Here is a 24986-nt window from a genome sequence, read left to right on the forward strand (position 1 = left end):
TGTTTAAACCTGGGACTTTCCATAAGCCAAAGTAATGATTAATATTTTCTCTGCCCCTATGAGGTTTGGTTGGCCAGATGTTTCTTTAGAGAACTTCACTCCAAATTGAATTGGCATAAAATAAAACATATTGCGACCCCCAAATAGGATGCAATCCAGTAGAAGACAATGTGGTTATAACCAGTATCAGAAGACAAAAGCAGAGCCAGGACGGCAGTAGGAATTCAGCGTGACTTTTCAGATACTTTAAAAATGGCTTTGTCATTTTGAATCTTTTAGAAAAGCGTGTAATTAATCTACATACCAAATTCCCTTTTTATTTTGCTACTCAGAACACAATTCCCAAAGCCATTACCATCCTGCGAATGAGAACATATTTATCTTACTTATGCACACACAGTGAAAAATCCGATCCTCTTTTCTGCAAATAGCTTTTCTGCACTTGTATTTTTTCATCACGTTTCTCTTTTGCTTATGAGATGGAACTAAAAGGAATTAAAACTTCTGTGTTATCTGCCTTCACACTTTATCACAAAATAATGAATGTGTGCCATAAAACCAGGATTTCCATTTAGGTCCTAAGTGTTAGTTTTTCCAAAGATAGATAGCTAGATTCATGTGTCTGGATTTGGTAGCAGGTGAAAATCTTCATTCTGCAAGGAAAAGTTTATCACAATAATATCAGTTTCCTCAAAAAAGAAAACGGGTTTATGGGATTATTAATAACATCACACTGTGAAACTTTTAGATAATGCCTGTATGAAATTTTGTTTATTTTATTAATTTGGGTATATATAACTATAAATTCAGTTTATGGGATACTGTCGCTACCGCCTCGACCAGCAAGGAGACAGGACACCGGACTCTTCTCTCTGCCGTTTATTCAGGACCTTTTTTTATAATCTTGTGACCCCAACCCCGGGGAGAATTCCCCACAGCCTTAAGTACCCGCTGGGTAGCCAACCCTGATACGCCACGTGGGAACCACCAATAGGTTCAGGTGCGCGGAAGCAAGCCAGATTCTTTGCCTTAGCCATATCAGGAGTTGTTTACACAGAGAGCACTCGCCATCGGGAAGGCGGAGGGCGGAAACCGGCACCATCTTCCAGGTGCGGCCTCTCGCAGCTCTCTACAGTTCCCCCTTTTTTGTTTAAAGAACACAGATGAGAACAGAGGTCTGATCCCTGTTGTGCAATTGCAAGGACTGCATACAAGCCTTCTCCCAGAGGGGGCCTTCTCTAGGGATGACTCAGCCTGTCCATTGATTCGTTTTTCACAAGGACGGGAAAAGGCAAATCGAACCCGTGTGCAATCAAACATGCTCTCCTCGAGGGCAAAACTCATGCCTCTCGACTGCAGTACTTTGGCTTTGCAATCTGTGTTCATTGTTTTAGGGTGGCAAGCCATGCTTAGGGGGACTGACCTGCTCCAATGACTGTAAAGGCTTGGATAATCATGGCTGCACTGCGACGCTGAGAACCTCTAATTTGGCAAATGCACCACAGACATACCAAGGAGGCTAACACCAGGAGGCCTGTCAGGGCTCCTAAACCCGCCCATTCCTTAAGATGATTCATAGCAGCGGAGATCCATGAAGATAACCCCTCCGCCAATCCGGCATCCACTCGGGTCGAGTTCACCATGACGATGGCAACCCTGAGCTGTTCCATTAGGCTGTCGAACTCCCCAGTTCAATTACCTAAAAGATAACTAGACAACTGTTTAGACAAATTTGCAGCGTTTTTTAAATAGGTTTTTTCCTGGGCCTGAACTCTGGGCCTGGGCACTGTCCCTCAGCTCTTCAGCTCAAGGCCAGCGCTCTACCACTTGAGTCACAGTGTCACGTCCGGCTTTTTTCATTTTGCTTATGTGGTACTGAGGAATTGAACCCAGGGCCTCAGGCATGCAAAGCAAGCACTCTACCACTGAGCCACTTTCCCAGCCCCCATTCTTCTGGGTTAATTGCACCACAGCAGCAGCTAATCCAGCATTAGTTAGTGGTCCGCCCAGCTCTCTGCAAACTATCATCCATGCTTCTAGTCCCCTATTCTTATATGGGGTTATGGCTGCTCTGCATTCCTTAGTGCACTGCTCGTAAACAAGCTGTTTAATTAATGGCATGGCTGCGTCGGGGTCACCAAAAATTCTGCCAGCAGCCTCGACCATACGAGCAACAAAGTCCGAAAACGGCTCCATAGAGCCCTGCAGGATTTTGGTGAGATTGCCACTCACCTCGCCTTTATTTGGTAAGGCCTTCCATGCCTTTATGCCAATTTTATTGATTTGTTCATAAACTTGAACCGGGTAGCCTATCTGCTGATTGGCGAATCTCCCCTGTCCAAGCAGCATATCTCTGTCCCAAGCTGGGTTCCCCGCAGCCTGATTGGCTGCAGCCTCTTCACTAGCAAATTCAATCAAAAAGGCCTTCCAATCTAAATACTGACCTGGGCTCAAACAAGCTCGTGCGAGCCCACTCCAATCACCGGGTGTCATGCAATGTCTGTTTAGGGCCTCCACCTGGGCTACAGTAAAGGAGGCTGTGATTCTGTATGTCCGCACAGACTCAGCTAAAGATTTTATAACCTTAAAATCTAAGGGTTCATGATACCGCTGTCCCTGTGGATCCTGAAATATTGGACAGGCTAGATGTAACTCGGTTCTGACCGCTTTCCACACGCCTGGGCTGAAAGAACAGCCGGGGCTGCCACTTCCAGGGTCCTCCGCATAGAGCGGAGGGGCCGAAGGTGTGGGGCGGTGCACGGAGGGCGTGCATTCGTCTTTATCTGGGTCCTCTCTCTCCTTCCATTTCCTCCTCTTTCTTATCTTTGTTTTTTCTATTTGTTCTATGATTGATTGTAATTCCTCTGAGTCTGTAGACTCAGAGGTCTCTAGTTCGGCAAAATCGGGGTATAACCCCCCCCCTGCTCTCCTCCTTTTCGCTGTCTGCCCTTTCCGATCTTTCTTCCTGCAGCATTTCTAAGGCGGCCTGACCATTCTCTACCGCCTCACTGCAACGCTGGTCCTCGAGACAGCCTCTTATCAGTTTCCATATTGGTCTCACTCCGCTCTTAAGCGTTCCTTGTTCAGAGGCAAAACCTAGGTCCCTCCCTAGTTTCTCCCAAGAGGCCATCGTGAGGCTTCCGGAGACAGCGAACCACGGGGCAACGATGTCACATTCATTCAAAAATCTCTCTAAAGTACTCTTTTTTATTTTTAACTTTTTTGAGTGCAGTAGCTCATTGAGAGCCAAAAAAATTGGGTGCGAAGAAGAAGCGCCCATGTTTTAAACATTTAAAGCTGGTAAACAAACTTTTACTTTCACTTTTGGCTACTCTACTGACTAGCCCCGGGTTCTCGCTCTTTCCCTATCTACCGAGAAGAGCAAAAATCCCCCCCGCTCTTGTGGCGGATTCCCCTTTTACCTGGGAACTTACTCCCCGCTCTTGTGGCGGATTCCCCTTTTACCTGGGAACTTACTCCCCGCTCTTGTGGCGGATTCCCCTTTTACCTGGGAACTTACCGGTGCACCACCCTGACCGCAGAGAGTTCTGAGTCCTCGTTGGGGTTATGGCTGAGTCCCCGTACGGGCCACCACGTGTCGCTACCGCCTCGACCAGCAAGGAGACGCGACACCACCGGACTCTTCTCTCTGCCGTTTATTCAGGACCTTTTTTTATAATCTTGTGACCCCAACCCCGGGGAGAATTCCCCACAGCCTTAAGTACCCGCTGGGTAGCCAACCCTGATATGCCACGTGGGAACCACCAATAGGTTCAGGTGCGCGGAAGCAAGCCAGATTCTTTGCCTTAGCCATATAAGGAGTTGTTTACCACGAGAGCACTCGCCATCGGGAAGGCGGAGGGCGGAAGCCGGCGCCATTTTCCAGGTTTGGCCTCTCACAGCTCTCTACAGGATACGTGTACACACACACACACACACATACACACATAAACATATATGCATATGTACAGTTCCAGACAGGAAATCTGATTTTGAGGCTCTGGCAGCTACAGGGAGAAGTCAGTGAACACTGTAGCCTGTAAATAATGCAGTCTTCCTGGTAGTGTAAGATGAAGTTTGAAATTCTCCAAATTAGTTCATGATTTGTTCCTCTGTGGCCAAGTGGGAGTTGAAGGTTGGGGTGTGGTTTTTGTGAGTCAGAAGAATATGGACAATGGATTGTTAAGACAGCCAATTCATCCTTTTAAGACTGAGGTTTGATTTTGTAAAATGCCTTTAATAATAGATACCTGCACTAAGATCTCTCCCCTCCCTCTCCCTCCTCTCCCTTTTTTCCCTCTCCCTCTTTCCCCCTTCTTTCTTCCTCTTTTCCTCTCTCCTTTTTTCTCCCATTCCCACTCCCTCCCTCTCCCTTCTCTCCCTTCTTCTCTGTCTCCTCTCTCTCGCCCCTCTCTCACCCCCTCATGCCCAGGGTAGAGAAAGAGACTGAGATGGTTGGAGGGAGAAAGAGAGAGAAAGAAACACCAAGCTTTAATGCTGTAAACTCTAATTTACTTCAGTGTTTGCTTCTGTGTTTGGCCTATGAGTAAGAACAATGTGGAGTTAGCACAGTAATGTTTGTATTAATATATGCTCTGTGTATGTGACTGATTGGGAGACCCTTTCTAAATACTACCGAATAAAAACTGAGGAACATGCAGGTCCAGTGGTATACACAAGAAGCCAGGTCTTCTGAGGGTTTTCCTGTCCCCATTTTTCAACACACCTATCTCTTCATAAACGTGTTCATTTTCCACCAGCCACCCAGGTCCTTGTGTCTTCTCAGTTCTTATACTCAGAACATTTAGGTAGAGGAAGATTTTAAGTCCTAATTGCTCCTTCATTCAGCACCTACTGTATGCCTGACACCAGGCTGTAAGCAGCTGGCAAGCAACACAGGAGGCTGCCGCAAATTCTCTTCCCAACAGGCTCAAGGTGTGGGATTGTGGGAAAACAGTGAGCTGAAGGAAATGAGGTTCTTTATGCAAGCATATTACATAGAGCACACACACACACACACACACACACACACACACACACACACACACACACACACACACAGAGTTATCTGCAGAACTGCTTTGCTTTTTGCTTTCCTGTCAAGTGGAGACTTGTACCCACTTCTTTGTGCTCTACTTTCTTTTGGTGATCAAATGAACATGCCACAAACCACAAAATTGCTTTTTGGTTTTATTAGTTTAACTTTCTAGTGATTTTTATCCAATGCAATCCTTCCCTTTCCTTACTACTTTTAAAGATATTAAATGTTAAAAAAAGAAGAAGAAGAAGAAAACAACTGTCTTATAGATGGGCCATCATTCTTTTTCAAGCTTCAGAGGGATTTGATGATGGCAATTTCCAGATGCTTTCAACAGTAATAGTATGAGTGCCTAGAGACAGAATGCATTTTGAGTACAAGTCTGATGATTTTGTTAAATAAAATTGAATGCATTATTTATATTAAGCAGCTAATGATCTGCATGTGATATTTAGCTTCTTGGTTATTAGATTTCAACTAAGAGTGTATACTCTCTGGGTCTGAGTTTGAGGAGAAATCCAAAAGGATTACTTGGCAGTGATCCTGGTTTGAAGCTCAACCCCATTGCTGGACAGCCAACTTGCCCAGCTCTGAAGAAATGACCACAAGACATTGGCAGGAAGATGTTGGCATTGTTTCTCATTTCTCAGCCTCTTACTCCATGCAATCCTAGGCTATTATCCAGACATCTCAGGTCTCTCTGGTAGACAATAAAAGAGCTTTTGATTGATTGTTTCAATGAACGTCTTCCTCTTCTAGAAGGTTCTCACATCCGTGCCTCCCTCCTTGCTATGATACAGGTTTTCCCTGACTCTATGTAGGTCCCAATGTGTGCCTTTTGTTTGGGTGGTGCTGATTTTCTTTATGCCTGTGCCTCTCCTCTTAATGGAGTGGAAGTTGTACCTGTGGCACATGAGAGCCCTATGATTCAGTAAGCAGATGAGATGGTAGCCACATGCATCCTCGGTGATAATGAGCTGTTGACTACCAGGTTAGCCAGAAACCAAGAGAGCAGCTGGAGGGAATTGGTGGGTGGGGCTGGGTACAGCAGGTGCCAGGTCTTGCCTGGTAATAGATTACTATTACCATAGAGGACTTGAGTGATCCTTAATCAGAGAAAATGACAGCTCCATTTCCATCTGGAGGAAGCTGATATTCACATGTGCATTGAAAAGTATGTGGTCCAATATTACTTTACCTTCTTAAATCATCTAGACACTGCCTTGAAGCTGATAGGCATTGACATCCAGTATAGCAAAATCATACCAGGCATTCTTGTCAGCCTGCATTTCTGGTTTATGGGGTAGAATTGTTCTTCACTATGTTTTGTTGCCACATTAACTAGCTAGCTGTCTTTAATGTTTCCATATTAAGGAAACACTACCCAAAGATGTATTTGAACAGGATTTCAAAATTCTATACTCCAGATAGTAGCCAGAATACTGGAAATCGAGCTGGTACCTTCTCTTGCACCTTATGTCTGATTGACAGCTTTCTTTCATTTATACTTTGGTCCTAGACCAAGAGAGCAAAGTCACCATTTTATTTCAGATTTGAAGGTTGGATTTAAAAGATACTAAATGAGCCAGGCACTTGTGGTTCACATTTGTAATCATAGCTACTCCGGAGGTTGAGATCTGAGGATCAGGCTTCCAAACCAGTTTGGGCAGGAAAGTCCTTGAGACTCTTATCTCCAATTAAGCACCAAAACGTTAGAAGTACAACTGTGGCCCAAATGGTAGAGTTCCAGTCTTGAGTGAAAAAGCTGAGACAGCATTCAGGCCCATCTCAGTCCCCCAAAGAGTACAATTTTATATGCAAAGATTGACAGGATTTGAGCAACAAAAGAAGCTTGTTCTTACCAGTAACTAGCTGGAACTTTGAATATGTTATTTAAACTCTGAATGGCTTATAAAATGATAACGCTTGATATTAAGATGGTCTTGCTATTTCCAGAGTGACATCCCATGCTATACCTCACACCCTGGACTAGACTTGTTATGATCCAGGTCCACTTTATTTTAAGTCATAAACTCACAGCAGTATAGTCTCAAACCCCAGACTTCAATTCCTGTGGCATGAGTGTGTGTGTGTGTGTGTGTGTGTGTGTGTGTGTGTATGTGTGTGTGTGTGTGTGTGTGTGTGTGTGTGTGTATGTCCACGTCCGTGTGTATCAGTGTGTCCCCGCCCTCATGCCTGCACACCTATTCTTTTATGTATGATACCCTCTGGTCTCAAGTCAGTTTCTTGCTTGCCATGCAATTGTTTTGCTGTTGTTTCTCCATCCTAGGCCTTGAAATGAGCATTATCCCTGAGCTTCTTTTACTCAAGGCTAGCACTCTACCACTTGAGCCACAGCTCCATTTCTGGCTTTTTGGTAGTTTACTGCAGATAAAAGTTTCACAGATTTTCTGTCCCAGGCTGGCTTTGAACCACTATCCTCAGATCTCAACCTCCTGAGTAGCTAGGATTGCACACATGGGTCACCAACGCCCAGCTCAATGCAACTTTACTAACTTGTTTCCCTAATCTTAGGCTTCTAATTCAATCATTTGAAGTCTACACGCACTCATCCCTTACCCTTTGTTCTCCAGAAAAATCCACTGCACTCACCCCGTATCTGAGAACAACCTAGCCATTTGAATTTGTGTTGTACAATTTGGCTGTACAACCCAATACTACTTAGAACCAGCCTGCATAACGCCAGCTCTTTTTTGCTTTATGTACTTTTTGGGGAGATAGAGTCTTTTGCTATTCAGAATCTTTTATGCTTCTATATGAATTTTAGGACTAATTTTTCTGTTTCTTCCTGGTGGGATTTATTTAGGCATTGCACTAAATCTGTAGGCTGCTTTCACTTATGTGACCATTGTCATGATATTAATGCCACCATATGGGAGGGCTTCCATCTTGTATCTTCAATTTCTGTTTTCAAGTTTTTCTAGTTGTAGAAATTCTTCACTTCCTTGGTTAACTTTTTAGATAGACATTTTGCCCTTTTTTCCCAAGGCTGTTGTGAATGAAATTGTTGTCCTGATTTCTTTCTAGCCTGTTCATGGTTCATACATAGAAATCCTACTGGTTTTTCACTGTTGATTTTTGTATCCTGCTACTTTGCAAAAAATTTTCGTCAGATTTTTGAAAATGCTTATTTTAGATAACCTGCCTTTAGAAGTATAATTTATTTAGATGGAATTAACTGGTGCAAGGAATTTGAGTAATTTTAGGGATGATTTTAGGTCTATAGTTCAGAACCCTGAGATATGAATTCAGTGGGTGGCTATAGTAGACGCTCAGTTAAATACTCTGTGACTTTAGTCTTTAATATCAAGGAGGCAACATGTTTAGGTCCGGAAGATACATTCTTATAGAAAAGAAAGGAAAGAGGGTTTCTTAGAGTTGTGTAACACTGATGCTTGTAACTAGGTTCAGAAGGTGTTGGGTTTTGTGATTTTTTTAAATCTTAGTAGAAATACTATGCTCATTCTATGTAAAAACTAGCAGATTTTCTTCATAACTCTTTCCTTTGTAATAAAAAATCTTGACCACATTTCAGTGTGCACTGATATCCATCTCGATGTACAGCAATGGGATCATTTTACAGACCTTTTTTATTGACTGCCATTTTTTCCCTTAGTAATGGAATAGCAAACTTATATTTATGACATGTTAGGAACTCCAGCACAGGAATTGTCAAGGTTAGACTACTGTGTTGGAATTTATCGTGAGCAATCAAAGTGAAATGTTGACTAAATTGAGTGAGCCTCAATGACTCACTCTACCTGGTTACTTCTTTTTGCATTTTAGTCTCCTAAGGGACAAAGGCAGAAAATTTTTCCTTCCTCCCTTCCTCCCTTCCTCGCTTCCTCCCTTCCTTCCTTCCTTCCTTCCTTCCTTCCTTCCTTTCTTCCTTCCTTCCCTCCCTCCCTCCCTTCCATCTTTTCTCCCCCTTCCTTACCTTCCTCCTCCCTTCTTTCTCTCATCTTCCTCTCTTTCCTTCTTGCCTTCCTCCCTCCTTACCTTCCCCTCTCTTTCCCTCCTTCTTTCTTTCTCTTTATACTTCTCCCTCCCTCCCTCCCTCCCTCCCTCCCTCCCTCCCTTCCTTCCTTCCTTTTCTCCCCTCTCCTTCCCTTCCACCTCCCTCCTTCTTCTCCTTCCTTCCTCCCTCCCCCCTCCTTACCTTCCCCACTCTTTTTCTCCCTTTCTCTTCCTCCCTTCCCTTCCCTTTCCCCTTCCCCCTTTCTTTTCCCTTTCCCTTTCCCTTTCCCTTTCCCTTTCCCTTTCCCCTTTCTTTCCCCTTCCCCATCCCCCTTCCCTTTCCTCCCCTCCCCTTCCCTTCTGGAATGACCAAGGCTTGGATTCAGGGCCTTGCATTTTTTGCTTGGATTTTTTTACTTAGGGCTGGTATTTTCCCACTTAAGCCATATCTCCAGTCTAGCCCAGAGTTCATCTCATGGACTCCTCAGCCTATGCTTCTAATTTTTTTTAAAAAAGAGAGAATAGAAGCAGCTGAAAAAGTGTTTCTACAAAGAGGCAGAGAAGTCACTGGCATAGTGCTTGGTGATAAAATGCTTGTATCACAAGCACTAAGCCGTTGAGGACAGAGCAGTGAACAAGACAAAGAGAAGCCACTGCCTTCAAGACACTTCCATTCTAGAGCTGGAGGTGTGGCTAAGTGGTAGAGTTCCTGCCTAGTAAGCACAAGGCCACAAGTTCAAACATCAGTATCAACAACAACAACAAGACCCTTTTATTCTCAAGCAGGAAATGCCAAAAGATGAGAGAAATGCCAATTCAGTATGTAATTTGTTAGATGATCCTAAGGCAGGAAGAGTCCTTGTGGAGGTGAAATCTTAGGTATGGTATCTAGGGAAGGATTCTTGGTGACATTGGAGTCTCAACCTGAAGGAAGTAGGCAGGCAAGCACAGGAAGAAGAGAAGTAAGGCCCAGGGCACGTTGGAGGAGAGCAGGGACACTGGGCAGAGAGAGGCACTGAGGTGATAGACACAAAGTAGACCTCAAAATACAATCAACACGATGCAATATCTGTTGTTTCCCCAGGCTTCCTACCAAGCGTCTTTCCATGGATTCATTCCACCCTTATTTCAATCTAGTGAGCTAACTGTTTTCTGTTTAGCAATTCTGGAAACTATAGACCAAAAGTCACTGGACATCTCCTAGGTCATCCAAGGTCATCCAATAAGTCCCCTAACCTCCATGCTACTGATAAGGCCTGCAAAGCACTCACGGCATGCCAACCTATGATTGTCTCCTGGCCTAGATGAAATTACTGCTTGAAAAGAGATTGTCAGAAGATGGGCCCCCTGAGCAATTCACAGTCCCTGATTTGCCCACCTAGGCTAGCAGCTGATGGTGGAGAGAATTTCACTGGCATCAGAGAAACCTTGCCTCCTGTAGAGGAAGCTACTATCAGAGCCCAGGGATCTGGCAGCTAAACTGAGCTGCAGATCAAGGCATTTACTAAATGGTCAGCTGCCTCCCCTTCATGACCTACCCAGAGCGCCTGGGAATGGCTTTGTATTTATTTGTAAAAGAGCTCTTATTCTTTCTTAAGGTGTCGTCATGTTTCTCCTACCTTTCTTCCACCAAGATTTCAGACAAAAGTGACTTTGAGCGGGACAGTCGGGTTTAGGGTTGGATTTCTTCGAGGCACTGGAGTCCTTGCTCTCAGCACTAACCTCTTGTGCCTGGGTGTGCTGGCTGACAAGCCTGTCTGGTCTGTGATGGTTGTCACTTTGAAAGAAGATGAGTTTGTAAGAGCCACACTGTGTTTTTATAAAATGACATGGGGCTTACTGGTGCCTCCTCCTTTGTCTTCTGGCCCTTCTACCCACAGAATGTGATAGTGTCTTCACTCTGATCTTTGCTGGTGCAGTCTGTTGGGGAGAGAGTCTCAACATATAAAGAGATCTGGGTTTCTGCTACTGTGTAGATGGACAATTACTAGGCCATAATTATGTCTATATGCACTATAGAAAGCCATTTTTGTATGTTATTCTTTGAGTACCTCCAAAAAATAAATCAGTTCTTTCATCCTTAAGTGCTGCAAAGATGGTAAATCATCAGCAGTCAGGAAAACTGTTGGGGGGCTGGGAAGGTGGCTCAGTGGTAGAGCACTTGCCTTGCATGCCTGAGGCCCTGGGTTCAATTCCTCAGCACCACATAAGCAAAAAGAAAAAAGCCGGAAGTGGTACTGTGGCTCAAGTAGTAGAGCACCATCCTTGAGCTGAAGAGCTGAGGGACAGCGCCCAGGCCCAGAGTTCAGGCCCCACAACCGGACCCAAAAAAAAGAAAAAAAGAAAACTGTTAGCCAGGTGCTGGTGGCTCACAACTGTAATCCTAGCTACTCAGAAGGCTGAGATATGAGGATTGCAGTTCAAAGCCAGTCTGGCCAGGAACATCCGTGAGACTCTTATCTCCAATTAACCACCAGAAAACCAAAAGTGACACTGTGGCTCAAGTGGTGGAGCACTCACCTTGAGCTGAAATGCTCAGGGACAATGCCCAGGCCCAGAGTTCAAGCCCCACAACAGCCAAAAAAGAAAAAAACTGTCGTTCATCCATACCCTTTCTTTAAAAAAAAAAAATGAAGTCTGCCTTTTTTCTTTGCAACAGATGTCATATAGCAATTGCAAGCTTCCTATATCCTTGAATTTGAAGAGCTGACCTTGGATAAAGGCGAATAATTATAGTTCCTATAAGCTTTTTATTTTAATGGATAAAGACAAGTAATTATTGTTCCTATAAGCTTTTTATTTTAATCCAATAAAGTGATGTATTTCTACATCAAGATGCCAAGAGTCAAAAAGTATAAACACTGAGAACAGAAAGAACACATGCGCACTCACACACACAGACACACACACACAGTGAAGATTTACGAACAAGACCTGTCTGTTATTAAAAACAGGACAAATATTTGTAAAGAGACATACTTTCCAAAATTAAATGATGAGAAGAAATTGTACCTTTGTGTCTAAATATCATATGGCATATTTTATTTAGCCTTGGTACTACTTTACTGATTTAAATTTTTAGAATATTCTGCTTCATCATGAGAAAACGAAGATGTTGGAATTATGCTAAAGCCGAATTTAAAGCAGTCCAGTGGTGCTGCATCGGGTGTTACTGTTGCCTGAATTCTAAAGACTGAGAGTTCGGTTTGAGAAGTAGTATTTTTAAAAAAATTAAAAAAAATAAAAAAAAGGCAGGTGCTGGTGGCCACACCTATAATCCTAGCTACTAAGGAGGCTGAGATCTGAGGCTCATGGCTCAAGGTCAGCCCGGGAAGGAAAGTCCATGAGACTCTAATCTCCAATTAGCCACCAGAAAACTGGAAGTGCCACTGTGGTTCAAGTGGTAGAGCACTAGCCTTGAGCTGAAGAGCTGAGGGACAGTGCTCAAACCCAGAGTTCAAGCCCCACGACTGACCAAAAAAAAAAAAAAAAAAACAGGCACACTGGTGTTTTATGCCCATAATCCTAGCTATTCATGAGGCTGAGATCTGAGGATCACTAGTTAATTTCCAATTAACTAGCAAAAAGCCAGAATTGGAGATGTGGCTTAAGTGGTAGAGCTCCAGGCTTCAGGGAAAAAGCCAAGTAACAGCATAAGACCCTGAGTTCAAGCCCCAGTACTAGCACCTAAAAATAAGTCCATTTGTGCAGTGCTGGCCTCTCCCTGCCAGCACTGAGGGTAAGGCCTCCTCCCCTTGTAACACTGGTGACCTTGCCGTGAATCAGCTTCCAGTGGGCACCTGGGTAGGGGACAGGAAGTGTCAAGCTGTCTTCAAACAGGATTTCTCCACTAGGTCCTATTGACATTTGGGACTCAATAATGCTTTGTTGTGGAAAGGAGGTCACTCTGTGCAGTGTGGAGCATTTGGTGGCATCCTCGGCCTCTGCCTACCAGATGCCATAGCAACTGTCATCTCCTGACACAGATGTGAGTCCCTTGGGGTTGGGGCAGGAATTGCAGTTGGAAAACTGTTTTAAAGGATGTGGGTGTGACTGCATTTAGCTACTTAAAAAAAAATACTGTAAAGGTGATGAACAGGGAGTTACAGTTATATAGCTAAGGCAATGAGTACTTTTCTTTTTCAACACTGTTACCCCCCCTCCTTTTCTCCCACTTACCAGTATCTACTCCCCTCTCCCCACCAAGTTGTAAAGTTCATTTCCAACATAGTGTCTAGTGAGTATCGTTGCATTAGTTTATCCTTTGTCCTGCTGTTTCTGTGATTTCCTTTCTCATCCATGGATCAGATAAGCTTATATACAAAACAAAGGGTACAGAAAACTAAAATAGAAAAAAAATAGAAATAACTGCATACAGGACATAATAAGCACCTCTTGTTTCCAATTCTTGGAGTTCATTTTGATATGCTTCATTATATATGGTCCTATGCACTTAGCGATTAGGCTGTTGTGATCCCCTGCTAAGACTATTATAGACAAATGAGGAAAACCATGAAACTTGTATTTCTTTGGGCCTAGTTTACTTCGCTTAATAGAATTGTTTTCAGATCTTTGCATCTCCTTACAAATGGAATGGGGCAATGTCATTCATTCTGATGGAAGCACAGAACTCCATTGAGTATATATACCATATCTTCTTGCTCATTCATCTACTAAGGGGCATCTAGGTTGGTTCCATATCTTAGCTATTGTAGATAATGCTACAGTGAACATAGTTGAGCTGGTATTTACTTTTTTAAAGCCGCTTCTTAGCTTTAAAAATAGCTACTTTTGGCAGGGGCCTGGGGCTAGCATGAGCTCTTGTTTACTAGCATGCTACCACTTGAGCCACAACTCCAGTCTGGCATTTGCTTCCCTGGCTGGCTCTGAAGCAAGATTACAGGTGTGAGCCACCAGCACCAGGTACTAGCCACAAGTTTTGAAAGATAAGACATATACTTACTTTTTAAGTTCCTTCTCTTCTGACCCTCTGCATATATGATAGATCTCTCTTTATCTGTGTCTCTGTCTCTGTCTCTGTCTCTGTCTCTGTCTCTGTCTCTGTCTCTGTCTCTCTCTCTCTCTCTCTCTCTCACACACACACACACACACACACACACACACACACACACACACACACACAGAGGGGACATTTGGTTGGGATCCTAACCTCTTTCCTTGAGAATCTCTATGAGGGCTGTGAGTTGCTCCCTAAATTTCCTCTGCCTGCCTTGTTCTGCCCAGATACAAGCAACGCCTATTGGAATGGCTTTGGTGTGGACGCAGCGCAGGGATTCAGCAAGAAGCTGGCTGCTTCCCTTTCACACCTAGCCTCTCCCCAACCCCACTTTTATTCCTTCAGATGTGGTGGGCCTCATCCTATCCCAGCCCTTTCCCCAGTGGCATTTGTTTGTTTTAATTAAAACTAATGGAGGTTTGAGGACACTGTGGGAGAGGATTATTCGTGGGCAGCCCCAATGAGTCCACTGGGCCCCCATTTGTGTTCCTGGCCCCGGTCCTCGGCCAGCCACCCCTGGAGGTTTGTATGTCTCAGGTTGCAGTGGCTGGAGTCCGCCCCAGGAGGAGGTGTGGGTGCAGGTTGGCCCTGCGGCGTTCTGCACGGGCGGACTGGGTCAGTGTGCATTGCGCGCATTGTCAGAGGTACCATGGGCAAGCCCTTGTGTGTAACTACTTCCCGCTAGTAAAAATGAAAAGATTCGCATGCCAAGGTCTAAAGTCAGCCTGCACAGAAAATTCCAGAGACCTTTTTCTCCAATTAACCAGCAAAATGCTGGAAGTGGAGGTGTGGGTCAAGTGGTAGGGCACCAGCCTTGAGCAAATAAAGCTAAGGGAGAATGCCTAAGCCCTGAGTTCAAGAGGAAGGGAGGGAGGGAGGGAGGGAGGGATGGAGGGGAGAGGATGAGAGAAGGAAGGAAGGAAAGAAGGGAAGGAGGGAAGAAAGAAAGGGAGAGAGGATGAAGAGAAAAGAGAGGGGAGAGAGAGGAAGGGGAAATGAGCATGCTTCTGCTTCCGGTTAGGGGAGGCCGTGTGGAGGGCTTGTTTCTCCCTAACCCCTTTCCATAGGGAAACCTAGGAAATGAGTAAACATGAGAACACTAGGAAGGAAAGAAAGCCAAAGCCAAAGTGAGAGGGAGAGCAGCACAGATCCTGCGGCTCTTCCTTGCGGTTAGGATCCATGAGCTGTTCTTGTGGCCCCCTTTCCTGATGACCCTTGGAAGCAGGCTCCCCAGGGCATAGCAAGCTCCTTCCCAGGTTGCAGCCTGAGGATCTCTTGGTCTCTGTGGATGGAGATCTTTGATGGCCAGCCTTCCAGGTGGTAACAGGTTTAACACCTACCCTTCCCAAGCAGCAGGCCTAGGCCAGGTGAGATCAGACAGGTGTAAGATCCAGTCCCTGCCTTGAAAGGACACCTGCTGACAGGAGGGACTGTACCTAATGTAAGGAACTTAGGAGAAAGGTGCCTTGAATTCTATTCACACAGGCTGTGGAAAGTTATTGGGTGTTTGGAAGAGGAGTGGAGGATTAAAGGAACATAAGAGGGGGTGAACTTACTCAAAGTGCACTGTATATATCTATACAATTTTTACAATGGCCAGGTGCCTATAATCTGGCTACTCAGGAGGCTGAGATCTGAGTATCACGGTTCAAAGCCAGCCCAGGCAAAAGTTCTTATTTCCAGTTAACCACCAGAAAACCGGAAGTAGTGCTGGAAAACCAAAAATGGTAGAGTGCTCGCCTGAAGCTGAAGAACTCAAGGACAGCGCCCAGGCCCAGAGTTCAAGCCCCACAATGGACACACACACACACACACACACACACACACACACACACACACACACACACACCAATGAATTCTTCCTTTACTATTAATTTATTCTAATTTTTAAAAATGAAAGATTTGACATACAATACAACTTCTTGTATTTCTAATGGGTATTTCCTGAACCTGAAAATACAAAGCATCAATTTTGTGTTTGTCAGTACTGGGATGTGAACTTAGAACCTCTCACTTGGCTCATGGCTGGTGCTCTACCACTTGAGCTATACTCCTCATGCCAGCTTTTTGCTGATTAGAGATGAATGGTGAGGATTTGCCTGCCTGGGTTGGCTTTGAACCAGTGACTTTAGGCTTGGCCTCCTGACTAGCTGGGATTACAGGTGTGAGCCACTGGAGCCTGGTCCTATGTACCTTTAACGCCTCTTTCTGGACTATTGGATTCCGTAGAATATTAAAACCTTGCTCAGTCATCCACAATAGAAAAACCAAACAACCACTGGAAACCCCAAATAACATTAACTTTTGTAAGTTTAAAAAAATTTATCTCAGTAATGGATATTTTAACACCAGGATGTTAAAATGGATTCTACATGTGTTGTTCACCTTTTTTGTCTCCTGAAGAAAAAAAAAATCACCCCAGGTTTCTTCCTTGTCTCTTTGAACCAAAGTAGATTATAATAACCTTCATCCTGGGTTAAGAGCCACACTGCTAAGCGCCATTTCCCAGTAGTTACCCCCAACCAGGGGACAGATAAGGGTAATGTGCTGGTGTGTTGAGGAGTAGAGTATCCTGGGAGACCTTGAGCTGTCTCCCCCTCCCCCGTCCTTTGAACCCCATTTACAGTGGATTTAATGTCCCCAGAAATATGTGTACAACTCACAAATGACTATTGTCTCCCTGGAGCAGGAGTTAAAACAGGAGCCTGTACAAATCTTTTGATTTTGTGCTTTTTGGGGGGAGGAGGGGGAAGGAGGGTACTGGGATAGATTCTTGGCTTCAGGCCACGCCCATGAGACTGGTTCTGCTGCTTTCTGAGCTCCTCACCCTCATCACTACTGTCACCTCAGTGTGTGCGCCGTTCCTGGCTACAGACACTAGGCTCCCTGCCACAGAATCTGCATGCATTAACCATTGTCTGCTACAAATGGGGTGGATTTGCTTCCTTGAAGCATCCATTTTGATTGATAAGTGAGCCACGCTGGCATCAGAGACTTGAGGAGACCTAGATTCCAACAGAGAAACCCAAATGGCTTCTTGTTTCTCTCCCTCCTGTCTGTCAGAGTGTCTCAGCCACCCTCTCCCCCAGTGGCTGGCCTAGGACACCATCTGTACTGTGTCAGGCAGAGAAAGTTCCAGTAAGTACTGTCAAGGCAGAGAGCCCTTGTGTGGTGACTGCCCTGGGTGAGGACTTGGCTTCATCTTTGCCTGAAGGCTTGATGGTTGCACCCTAGTTTCTACATACATACTGATCAGGGCAGTGTTTTGTTTTTTGCCAGTCCAGAGGCTCGAACGCTGGGCCTGGATGCTCTCTGAGCTTGTATGCTCAAGGCTAGCAATCATCTATCACTTGAACACAGCTTCATTTCCAGCTTTTTGTGGTTAATTGGGGAATAAGAGTCTCACAGACTTTCCTGCCCAGGCAAGCTTTGAACTGTGATCCTCAGATCTCAGCCTCCTGAGTGGCTAGGATGACAAGCATGAGCCACTGGCGCCTGGCTCTGAGCAGGGGAGTTTTAAGCAACTAGTGACAGATGCGTGAGGCCTGGAAGCACAGATGCATTGCCAACTATATTCTGTAGACATCATATTCCTTATTCTGCAGGATCTTCTGAATCTTTTCATCAAGTCCTCTTGTCTCCCTCTCTGACCCAAGTCCTGTGTTATCAAAGGAAGGTTGCATTCCTAAAGCTGTCCAGATTGGCATCTTAACCAAACTTTAATCTTAACAGGGAATAGAAATGGGAGTTCACCTTTGCCCTCGCATCACAGCTCTGAAAAAAAGCTAAAACCAATTTCTAGTTTCCCTGTGATCTGTAGAGAAGGGAAAAGGAAATTGGCTTCTCTATGGAGTTTTAAAAGGACTTACCTTCATCTTCTACCTTCTTATTTGTGAGCAAAATGATTGTAAACTCTGCTCACAGTCTCTTGCAATCTGGACATACTCTGTGACAAGACAAAAATGGGTGGGTGGGGGAGCAGCAGGGTTAAAGGGAAATGATGCAATCATGGAATACTTGGTCTAAGCACCTGAAGGCAATCTTTAAATCTCACTCTTTCATTCAATCTGTTATTTAGCAAATATTTACTGAGTTCCTTCTGTGCCATGCAACGTAGGAGGCCTGGGAGAGCTTTGTATTCAATCTATTCCCAAGTCTTACTGATTTGGGGCTGTGTGTGTGTGTGTGTGTGTATGTGACTGGGAATTGAACTCTGGGCCTTGCACTTGCTAGGCAAATGTTCTACCATTTGAGCCCCTCATGCCCAGTTCTTTTGCTTTCCATTTCTTTTTCAGAAAGGGTTTCATGCTTTGGCCCAGGCTGGCCTCACCCCCTAATCCTCCTACCTTTGCCTCCTGAGTAGTTGGGATGTTAGGCATGAGTCACCATGCCAACTTTGATTTGGCATTCTATGTAGCTCATCTACTCTATCACTTCCATACTCGTCCAAGTCACCATCACCTTGCAGGACCTTGGGCACTAAGCTGTTTCCACCGAGGGACCAGGTTGAGAGATGTTGGTTGATATAATATGAGATGGAGGAATTCTGGGCAGTGAATTGCATCATCACGGATCTAGGAAGCACCAGCCATTATTACATGCTCTACCCCTGATTTCGTTTCTTAATCTTTTATTTTCTTAGCCAGGGCTTGACTTTAGGTCTCACACTTGTGCTCTCCTACATGTGCTATGACGTCAGGCCTTTTATTTCCCTTTTCTGTTGATGGGAATAGAATCAGGGCCTCATTCATGCCAGGCAAGTGCCCTACCACCAACTCAACATCTGCAGCCCCTCCGATTGATTGCTTTATTTTCCTGGCTTGGGAATAAGACATTTGAAAACCACCCCACGTGGGCTGTGACGAGTGGGTCAGCATAGATGTTGTGCAAACACAAAGGTAAGTGTGTTCATTCACCACTAGCTCTCAGCTAATTCAAAGCAGAATGAGCCACTCTACCTGCGTGTGACCTGGGACAAACTGGGGAGATGAGGATGTGGGGGAACCATCTGTGTTTTCAACAGCCTCCATTTTTCTTCTGAGCGTGACTGGAAACAAATGTGTTTCAGTGACCTAGAAATGAAAGCACTCTCTCAGGCGAGCCTCAGGCCAGCAGCTCCAAAGCGCTCTTGCTGTTCCCTAGAAAATAATAGCAATAACAGAGGTGAGGCTCCCATGGCTGGCTCTTTCAGACAGCCTTGTTCTTCTCTTGCATTCATTTTTGGGAGAAAAGGGAAGGGCTGCCATGCTGTTGTACTTGAGGGAGCTGGATGCTTACCTGGGTGTTGAATTCTTTCATCTAGAACAAGACTCCACATCCTTTTTTGCTGATTCAAAGTGAGGGAGAATAAAGGAAGCAGGGAGAAGAGTTGGATTTGTGAGTGTGTATGACCCACTGTCCCCCCAAAAAAACTGATGATCTCCTGTCCCTCTTTCTCCCCCTTCTGCTATTCTTATTTTCTTTTCGTTGACAAGTTAGTGTGCTCTAGGACATTATCTGACACTAGGCTTTGGATCCCTTTTATTTTCCCATATTAAATCTGTGTACTCATTTTTTTAATGCTGATTATTTCACAAGGGGAGAAAAAAAACCTTAGTTCATTATTTTCTAAAGAAATGATTCCACAGCTGCAATCTGACATTTTCCAATTTTTGTGGAGAATACGTTTTGTCTCTCTTCAGTGGCTTTATTTTTTCCTTTCAATAGAAATTTAATTTTTAGTATTAGTTGAACATGCATTTTAGATTCAAATTTAGATGATGTCTGCCTTTGAATAATTTATTTTTCTTATAAGGGAAATGAATTAAAATTAGGCTTACCGCCAGTAGCGCATGCCTCTATTCTTAGCTATACAGAAGGCTGAGATCCAGAAGAATGAAGTTCAAAGCCAGTCAGGGCTGAAAAGTCTTTGAGACTCAAATTAGCTAGCAGAAATGAGGGCTGGAAGGGTGGGATCAAGTGGTAGAGTATCAGCCAAGGAAGTTCAAGTCCCTGAGTTCAAACTCTAAAACTGCCCCTCTCAAAAAAAGAAAGGATCATAGCCAGGTGCCGGTAGCTCACGCCTGTAATCCTAGCTACTCAGGAGGCTGAGATCTGAGGATCCCGGTTAAAAGCCAGCCCGGGCAGGAAAGTCCATGAGACTCTTATCTCCACCAGAAAACCAGAAGTGGTGCTGTGGCTCAAGTGGTAGAGTGCTTGCCTTGAGCTGAAGAGTGCAGGGATAGCATCAAAGCCCAGAGTTCAAGCCCCATGACCGACAAAAAAAAAAAAAAAAAGGATCAATTAGTTGTAAATAGCCCTGCCCTGGGACCACCCTGCATCTTGTATCTATATTTATCTAATTTGGGGAAGGGGAATAACAAAGTGCTGAAACAAGGGCATAGAATGACCCATTGCAGCAATGAGACTTACAAGACACTATGTTGGAAAAGAATTTTACAACTTCTTGGGGGGGGAGGGATAGAAGTGAAGAAGGTGGAGGAGGGAAGAAAGGTAGGTACTCATTGCCTTACTCAGGTGACTGTTACCCCTCTGTACAGCATCTTTACAATAAAAATATATATTCAGTTAAAAACTTTTAAAGGGGGAAACAAAACAGATTGTACAAGTTAGCCTTTTCATTACTATGTACCCCAGCCCTCTTAAGGATATTAATAACCAAATAGTTTATTGTGCTCTTTAAAACTTTTTAAATAGGTTATCCCTTTGAACCAGACATTGTTAGAAGAGTTATATCTGTATGATGAAGAAAGATGATCAAATTTGGTTCTGTGTCATGTAATTTAACTAGTCATTGATTAAAGTGTATTTTACAAGAATTACTGGTAACAATAATGACGTTATTATGAGGAATAATATGTTTTGATACTTTTTAAAAGCAGAACTATATACTAGCATCTTGGTATTTATTAATGAATTGACTATTGATTAAAAAAGAAAGGAAAGGAATAGAGAATTTGTGCAAAAGTGATATAGGTGGCAAAGTAAACACATTATATACCAAAATGTCCCATTTCTGAGGGAAAATCTATTGTTTTCCAAACTGATAGCTTTACTACTACCAACTGTTAGGGAAGTAACTTATAATCAGGCTCTCTGTGAGTAGGGTCTCTCGCAATCTTCCCTTGTGTTATAAATCACCAAACATCAAGTGAGTTTTAACAAGTCCATGGTGAGGCTTTGTAATTCCAGAGCTGGCTAGCAGATGAGGGCGGCCTGGGATGAGCTCTCCTTAGCTCCTTTCTACAAGTAGAGAATTGTGAGGTAAACTTAGGGGGTCTGTTGCTAGTTCAGTTCTGTTTTTATAAAAACTGCCTCTCTCTTTAACCATGACTTTGCCTTGTTTGAGTTTTTTTAATTACTATTTTCTTTAAATAGTTGAACAAAAGAGGTGACCATTCAACATGTCAGTTTATGAGTACAATGCATCTCCATCAGTGTCACTCCTTGCATCGTTTTCCTCCATCCCTGCCAACCCCACCCATTCTTTCAGTGTTCCTAGCTTCATGGGATATGCATTAGCTCTTCTCCTCCCCTGACCCTTCCCTCTCTTCATTCATGTACTCCTTGCCTTGTGTTTGTAGTGATCTCATGGTCAGCTGATCCCTTGAAGTTCCCTTACGGTTTTTCCTTCATTTGGATCCTAACTGAGCTTGATACCCTCTGGTGATACACAAGGCAATGCGTGCTAGGCAGGGTTCTTCATTCCCTTCCTCACCTGTCCCTCCAATTTTGACAGCCCAGCCACCATCTGCTCCAGAACATGGGCACACCCATTTCTGGTACTGAGCCCTCTTTCACCTGTAGGATTTTATTTCAGCCCAAAATGATATGAAAAGGAACATTACTCATTCATCTATCAGCCTCCAAGAAATGTGATTTCACCTTAGACATGCCATTTAAAGTGGAGGAAAGCAAGGCTGATTTTTTTCCTGCATTTAAAGTGGCTACAATAGTAACAAATAAAGCAGAAACATCACATACCCTAACTTAAAAAGAAATAACATCACTCTATTTTATTCATTTCCAACTCAGAGCTGCCCGGTGCCTTGCATTTGAAACGTCACATAGGTCGCTTTCCCCCTGTCTCTTCTCCAGCCTTGGGCCAGCACTTGTGTGTAAGCTGCCTCTACACAGCCCTTTCTTGCTATTCTTTAGAAGTTGGGGTGCCCTGCTAATAAATTATTGGTGCAAAGAAGATGCAGTGATTCTTAAGGAGCTTAAGTTTTTGAGGAAAATCTGACTGTGTGCCTTAGGCAAGAGGCCTCTGATCCCTTAGGCTCCCTACAATAATGGAAACAGGAACAGGTATGTTGATAGTACAGGGACAAGGAGTGGTTCACCGGAAGATACCAGAGAAGTGACACTTCAGAAGAATCTAGAAAGGACAAAGTTATTGTGCAGCCACCATGACAAAGTCTGTCATTACACTTAGAGAACTGCAAACAGATTGGCATCGAAGCAAGTGAGAGCCTAAAGCAAGCTAGTGTGGCAGACAGGAGGTTCCTTTAAGCCACATGCAGAAGCTGCTATGATCCAGCTCTGTGGTTCTACTGCAAGAGTTTCATGGCAGATCAAACCACATGATCTACCATAGATGACATCAAACCAGCCCTTTGTATTTGTCTGCAGTTCTCCTCTTGTCTTTCACCTCTTTACTAGAGAAACAGCACTGTGTGAGATATGACTTAGGGCCTTCTTTTAAAGCAAGCTATTGTTTCCTTGCAAAGATAGTCATCCTAGCATCATTGACTTACCAGAACCTCCATGGAGGTCATTCAGTGTGTATCAGTAGAGGGCGCTGTTGCCATTTCTTTCTTGTATGAGGTTGACTGTTCTATAGGCAAGTTGGTGTCTTTGGCCCTGGGTAAGACTAGCACTAAGCTTTTCATCAGTCACTTGAGAAGCTGAATTTCCACATGCTCTTTGGGATGGAAGGAGTTAGTGGCAATGATTCCCTTTTTTTCCATCCACAGAGTACAGTCTCCATATGTTTTGTGTACAGAGGAAGGAGAGGCGAGATGAATCTGATAGTTACAGTCACAGCCTGTATGAACACCAGGCCTCTGGGATTCTGGTTCAAGGCTCTTTGCTAGCTCCTTCCCCTGAATTCCCAAAAGTTGAGAAAAGTTTGAGGGGGGCTGTGGCCATGTGACATTGCTGATTTAATGTGATTTATTATCTCCTCCTTGGTACTCCTATACCCAGAGAGGAGGAAAGAAAGGGAACAGGATAGGGATGCAAAGAAGAAGGTGGTACTATTAGATCCAGACCACAGAGAGTTTAAAAGCTGAGATATAGGAGACAGAACCAACAAGTGGAGTAGGCAAAAAATTAAAGGACAAGCACATGAGTGGGGGATGGTTAGTGTCAAAGGAAAAAAAAGTATCAGAGAAAGGTGAAACATTCAACACCATAAATGTATAGTATCCCACAATTACAAAATTGGCCCAGGTAAGCTAGTACACTTTCCTAGTATCCAGCTGTTAGAGCTAAATCACACAAAACCTGTGTGATTTTTCCCAACCACAAGTGCTAGCAACATTCTCTTTCCTGCTGTTGGTCATTTCTAACCATGCCCCTCTGTCTGTGGTATGCACTCATCAGTTCTAGAAGTGCAGTAAGTTACCTCAAGGGATGGATGGTCTTTGCCTTCAGGAAACAACGTGGCAGGAGGACCACATTGAAAATCAGCCATGAGCAGAGAAGACAGAGAGTCACAGGAAAGAAGCTGGCATTTGCCAGCTGCTGACATGTGCCAGGCCCCAACCACCCCTACATACCTGAGTTAGATCTTCTTGTCTCTGTTTCTCAAGTGAGGACACAGAGGCTGAAAGGTTAAAAGATATGTTGAAGGTTCTGCAGTTGGAATGTTGAGCCCTGCTGTGCTAGGAGCTCTAACAGACCATCTGATTGACACACAGACTAAACATCCAAAATGGCTTCGACTCCCCATATCCAAAGTGCTTCAACATCCCAACCTGAGTACCAGTATAATGCTACCCCCACGTAGACAATCTGCCACCTGACATTGTCTGACAGGTTAATCAATATCCAGGCATACTAAAATTACTCTATAAAATGGTCTCCACACTATGTCTAATATGCATAGGAAACATAAATAGATTTCGTGTTTAGACTTGGGTCTCATCTCCAAGATATCTCATTATGGATATGCACATATTAAAAAATGTAAAAAACATCCAAAATCGGAAATACTTTTAAGTCTCAAGATGTCCTGATAAGGGATATTCAATTTGTAGATGATAAGATGCATTTGAGAGTAGTATGAAGCCATGCATTTAGAACTGATGAGATGATCTTTGCTGTTGTCTGGAAGTCTGATATAAACAGTAAGTTTTCTCAAAGAGAAAACTGAGATCACCCCTTCAACAGACTGCTGTGTGTTTGCTGGTTCCAAAACCCAAAGATGCCCATTTGGGAAAATGGTAGCTATCATTCAGCTTTGTCTCCCTATCTGCCTTTGATCGACCAACATTGCATTTCAGGTCCTCTTTTAACATAAAGGTTAATCAATCATTCACAAATGAATGATAGCAGAATTATATCTACTTGATTGGTTTCTATGCATAAGAATCATGCTAACTACCAGTGGCTCACACCTGTAATCCTTGCTTCTCAGGAGGTTGAGATCTGAGGATTGAGGCTCAAAGCCAGCCCAGGCAGGAAAGTCTATGAGACTCCTATTTCCAATTAACCACTCAAAATCTGGAAGAAGAGCTGTGGCTTGGGGACAGTACCTAGCCCCAGAGCTAGCACAAAAAAAAAATTAAAAATCAAAGAAACTAAAGTTTCTTCACTTCCTATTTTCTGACAGAGATATTTCTGTCTCCTCTATCTAGGCCTGGCTCTTGTTCCACATAAATCCAGCTCTTCCATAAGCTCTCATCTAGCTAATGCCTTGGAGAGGAGGAGAGCCAAATTGTTCAGCAT

At 43.9% G+C, this 24986-nt stretch overlaps 1 protein-coding gene across 7 annotated transcripts in view; it reads left to right on the forward strand.

Moving 5' to 3' along the window:
* Tnik (TRAF2 and NCK interacting kinase) overlaps nucleotides 1-24986 on the forward strand; it is a 407835-nt gene that overhangs the window by 215307 nt on the left and 167542 nt on the right. The window lies entirely within an intron of this gene.

Source organism: Dipodomys merriami, unplaced genomic scaffold, assembly GCF_024711535.1.
Source record: "Dipodomys merriami isolate MVZ:Mamm:240054 unplaced genomic scaffold, mDipMer1.0.p SCAF_40, whole genome shotgun sequence".
Taxonomy (NCBI): domain Eukaryota; kingdom Metazoa; phylum Chordata; class Mammalia; order Rodentia; family Heteromyidae; genus Dipodomys; species Dipodomys merriami.